Genomic DNA, 5,900 nt, shown 5'->3' on the forward strand with positions numbered 1-5,900 from the left:
AAAAGTTGTAGTCTTATTAACTTTTATTTTTAAGTTGTGTAAAGTATAAACCTCTGTTTGAAGTGCATCCTCCAGTGTGTAACATGAATTCTTGACCCAGATATCAGGTGACTTCAGTCTCACATGTATATATCATGCAGGCTGGCAGTTTTCCATTCATTTTGTTGGACAACACCCAGATATCTACTTTTAGAAATTAAGCAAGCAGGGAAATGAATCATTTATAAGTAAAGGTCTTAATCTGCCTGACTGGCACTTTCTTCTCTTTTCCATGTATCAAGGACACTTAAGTGTTAGAAGGAACAATCTGATGCTGTATCATTCCAGATATCTTTTAAATCAGAGTGTATGTAGTACACACCAAATGATTGGCATGCAAGTTTCTGGTTTCAACCACGAGATTAACAAAGCCTGGATGAGATTAACAGAGACTGGAGAATCTATCATTTACTCTTCCATTTCACTTGATTTTCTTTAGTTATGCTACATGTTTTGTTTTTTTTTCTATTACAGAAAATATTCTATTGAAATTAACAAGTGTAACTATTAACACTATAATTTAAAGATTCATTAAAAAGCAAAATTTAAAGAAATTCAACCACATGAGTATAATAATCAATCATGCCCTTTTGGTGGTTTAAAATGCTATTAGAGCCTTTCCCTTCACATTTTGTGAGAAAATACAAGTCCTGATTTCTCCTCAAATACCAATGAGATAAGTGAAAACAATGTAATCTTTCAAAAGGCAGCCATTATTTTATGTATTTGTGCTCTGTGAAAACCTATTAATCTTTCAAAAAATTATTTGGTGGACTTTTTAAAAATAAAATTTGGAAAGTCATCTGATTTTTGGAAAGGTTGGTAAAGCCTGTCTCATTCTATCATCAACTATGATTTTATTACTTTCAGATATAATTTCCAATTATAATCCCAAGCCAATAACATGAGAGCTATTAACGCACAATTAACTATACATCAGATAAATTATCTTTTCTTTTTTACTTAAAATATTCTATAGTGTCATATGGAAACCGTGTATTGCTTTGAAACCAGAAATGTTAAATTCTGTATTTTTAAATCCCAAATCATTGATAACTCTAAATAACTGTTAAATTGTTGTAATTTCTGTTGTTTTTTCCTGTTTCTAGTTTCAATTAAAAGACGAGATCGAAATTTTACTTATTACCTGTGTCTTGGAGCTTGTCACCCACACCCTCTGAGTATCACATTTCTCCTCTGTAAAGCAAAAATAACAATCCCTTCCTTAGTTCAGAAAGTGGTTGTAAAAAATAAAATAATATAAAACTACATGGTAAACTCTACTGCAACTATAAATGCAGTATTATTTTCTATTGGAAATATTAAGTAGTTAGATAAGCATCCCAAATTTATTATTTTAGGCACTTGAAACCTTAGGCTTGGAATGTTACAATGAGTAAGTTATACCTCTTCCTACCACTCTTTCTCCATTTTGTCACCAAAATTATTTTCTCAGAGATGTTATGCTCTTCACCAGAGTCAGCCTCCTTAGACTCTGTCTTTCAAAGCTGTCTTCCATATTGCCCACATTTCTTGGATCTTCTCCAGTAGCCCTGAAACTTGATGACTTGCTCTTCACCCAAGTCATCAAGTTTAAACCTGTATTCTTTCTGCCTCTGTTAACTTACTCATGTAATTCACTTTAATGGAAATACCCAGTCAACCTCTTATGGTGTCTTCACTTCTTGTCCTATCCATTACTGAATATGTAACCCTATCGCTTCTGAGAGAAACCCTAGTACAGAATGTGCTCCTTCCTCTATATATGCCCACTGCTTTTAAAAATATCAACAGTTTTCAGGCCCATAGTTTGCTTTCTGGAGCTCACATTTTTATCTATTTAATAAAGTTGGTACTAAGCTCAAGATATTTTCAAATTGCCCTTATATCTTACAGTGTAGAATCAACAGACGAACCATAAATAAAAACAATCATGAAAGAGGATGAAAAAAGAAAAAGAGTGGAGGCAAAGTTTTGAGGTGTTGGGAAAAGAAATCACTATCCAGGTCAGAAGACTAAAAAATATTTGGAGGAGAAGAAAAAAAAAAATATATATATATATAAACAATAAAATAAACAAAGAAATGAAACAATTCAAATTCTTCCCTTGGCTGTTGATTCTTGTTTGTTTTAATGGTTCCCCTGTGTTTTCCTCTAAGGATTTAAAGACCTTTTTAAAGTTGGATCAGTGGGAAGAAGGAGACATTCAGCATTTCTTGCTGCTTAATTTTGAGATGTAAATTCTTTGAATTTCACTGTTTCTGAACATTTTCTCCTTTCAGTTAGTAAGTATAAGGAGAATGGTCATGATTCAGTACCATTTTGGTATCTCTGAGTTATGAGAAAATGTAGAAACATTTTGTTCAATGTCTTATTTTTAAGGAAGAGATCTGCTTTCACAATTAATTTATTCACTGTCTTAATTATTTGAGCTTTTGTCACTGATACCCAAGGCTCTTCTGTTAAACGTTTATGAATTTATTAACACTTTCTTAAAAATCAGATAAAAATATGAAGTGATAGTCAATTTTGCTTTTAATTTTCAAGGTTTTCTTGAGGGGACAATCTTCAATTTCATTTAATTGTACCCATGTTTTAAATGTAAAAATAATTTAATCCAGTGTAATAGAAAATATGAACATTATATGAACAAAATATGATCATGATAATAACTACCATTTATTTAGTATCTACTATATGTCAGGTGCTCTATATACATATATCTGATTCTTACAAAAATCTGAAGAGATCAGTATCTTAATAGACATTTTATAAATATGGAACCCAACTTTTTAAGTGAATATGTTGCTCAGCTGATCAATGACAGAGTCACGTTTTAATCCAGTGCGAACACACATACACATTTTCGACTGTGCCATACTGAACTAGCCAAGCATTTTAAAAATTATCAAATGTCTTCAAACTCTCTGTAGCATTTGTAAAAATGAGACAAAAGAAAACATATAGGTTCCAAAACCTCTAATTATTTAAAATTCATAGTAGCGATCAACCTTTTATCCTGTGGTATGCCATGCCTGCAGATACCTCTAGGTGTCACTAGCAAGCCTAATGCATAAGTAGAGAATATACAGAAAAACAAGGAGACAGAAGAAAAGAAAAAAAAAGAGAGAAATAAAAGAGAGGATACCACCACCAGTTGGCTATCAGAGACCCCTGTTGGATAGATATACTTTCATATCAAATGCATTTTTGAAAATGTGTGTGAAAGTCTCATGCACGTTAATCAGATAATAGTCAAATATGGGAAGAGTGTCTCTTCCCAGAGAGTTTAAAGAAAAAATAAAAAAGCAACCTCTTTTTGTTACACTTAATCCTCCATGATAAAATTCCAACACTTTATACATATTAAAGTTGTTTTTTTTTGTTTGTTTTGATTTAACAACCAAATACAAGGTAGACCTGCTTAAATCTAATCAGAATCTGGTTAAGATATATTTTTAAAACCTTAAAAGTTTTCTACTGCTATTTAAAATGTATTAGGTTTATGAGAGCCATAGTTCTTGTCAGCCAAGTCAGCATGTTTTATTTTTCAGTTTTCATATTTTTTTGTCAAGTGCTAAGGACAAAAATGAAATAAGATTAAAATAATTATAAAACCTCTGGTGCACATAAATGGTGATGTCATCAAAATTGAATAGCCTAAGAAGAGTTCTTTTACGTGATAGCTTAAAATGTGTGTCTGTTGCTTATGAAAGTCTGAAATCAGAATTCTGAAGGTCGTCTAAAGGACAGAGATGTATAATTTGTGAAAATTAAACTTCTATGGAAGATGAACACATTTAGAAAAAGGTAACTGCCTATAATTATCTACATTTTGTCTCCTTGTTTCAATGTCTCTGAGGCCATCTGGTGTTCTTTTAACTATAATTTATCAAAAACAGGACTGCATTTCAAAATCTGAAGTAGTGAGAAGTTCACTTCATTAATTTGTGTGTGTGTGTGTGTGTGTGTGTGTGTGTCTACAAGGCAAATACCCTCTTCCAGACACCATGGAAAAATGTAAGAATGGATCAGACTGAGTCTTCTCTCAAGGAATCCATGAGCAGGCAAAGACTTGTTTGATATTGCTGAATTACACTGGAAGAGTGGGTGGTAAGTCTTCAACAAATATTGGTTGAATGGGTGAATATGGTCTGAGAAGGGGAATGTATGTTATACAGACATAGAAAGGAAGGAAAGAGAGAGAAAAAAAGAAAAAGGAAGGAAGGAAGGAAGGAAAGAAGGAAGGAAGGAAGGAAGGAGAAGGAGAGAGAATACTAAAACTAAAGGATTTACAGTTTACAGCCAGGAGGAACTTTAGCAGTTATGTAATCAATGAAAAACCATAGAAAATCCATGAAAATCTATGAAAAACCATAGATTATTAATAAGTGCTAATAAGTGATTGAATTGAGAATCATTTTTTCATTTCAATACAATGTTTTCCCAACGATGTAGTAAAATAAATATGTATTAAATAACCAAGGTGAACTGAGGCAGGATCAGGCTTTATAAAGGATACAGGAAAAATGTGACTAGATTTCTTTGCATATTACCGTGATTACACAATCAATGGTAACTATCATTTATTAAGTAGTTCACGTCTAGAATTCTGAGGATGCCTCTTATTAATAAAACTATAGCTACAAATACTTCTCAAGAAGTAAATAGGAAAATAAGAGCAAAAAGAGTCAATATAATTTTATTTTCTTTATTTTATGTATTTATTTAACTTTTAGGTTCAGAGGTACATGTGCAGGTTTGTAACATAGGTAAACTGGTGTCATGCGGGTTTGGTATACAGATTATTTTGTCATGTAGATACTAAGCATAGTACTAGATAGTTACTTTTTTCAGGTCCTTTCCTTCCTCTCACCCTCTTCCCTCAAGTAGGACCCAGTGTGTGGTGTTCCCCTGTATGTGTCCGTGTGTTCTCATTATTTAGCTCCCACTTATAAGTGAGGACATGCAGTATTTGCTTTTCTATTCTTGCATTAGTTTGCTAAGGATGATGGCCTCCAGCTCCATCCATGTTCCTGCAAAGGACATGATCTCATTCCATAGCATTCCATAGTGTATATGTTCTATGTTTTCTTTTTCCAGTCTACCATTGATGGAAACTTATATTTCTTTCAGGTCTTTGCTATTGTGAATAGTGCTGCATTGAACATACAAGTGCATGTGTCTTTATGGTAGAACAATTTATATTCCTTTGGTTATATACCCAGTAAAGGAATTGCTGGGTAATATGGTAATTCTGTTTCTAGCTCTTTGAGGAATCTCCACACTGCTGTCCACAATGGCTGAATGAATTTATACTTCCACAAACAATGTATAAGGGTTTCCTTTCCTCCACAACCTCACCAGCATCTTTGACTTTTTAATAATAGCCACTCTGAGTGATGTGAGATAGTATCTCATTGTGGTTTGATTTGCATTTCTCTAATGATCAGTGATACTGAGCTTTCTTTTTACGTGCTTATTGGCCGTTTGTATGTCTTCTTTTGAGAAGTGTCTGTTCATGTTCTTTGCCCACATTTTAATGGGGTTGTTTTTGCTTGAAAATTTGTGTAAGTTCCTTATATATTCAGGATATTAGACCTTTGTCAGAAGCATAGCTTGCAAAAATTTGTTTCCCATTCTGTAGGCTGTCTGTTTACTCTGTTGGTAGTTTCTTTTGCTGTGTGGAAGCTCTTTGGTTTAATTAGATTCCATTTGTGGTTTTTTTTCTTTTGTTGCAATTGTTTTTGGCATCTTCATCAGGAAATCTTTGCTCATTCCTATGTTCTGAATGGTATTTCCTAGGCTATCTACAAGGGGTTTTTATAGTTTTAGGTTTCAAACTTAAGTCTTTAATTCAT

The sequence above is a fragment of the Papio anubis genome, chromosome 11 (assembly GCF_008728515.1).
Source record: "Papio anubis isolate 15944 chromosome 11, Panubis1.0, whole genome shotgun sequence".
NCBI classification, from domain to species: Eukaryota; Metazoa; Chordata; class Mammalia; order Primates; family Cercopithecidae; genus Papio; species Papio anubis.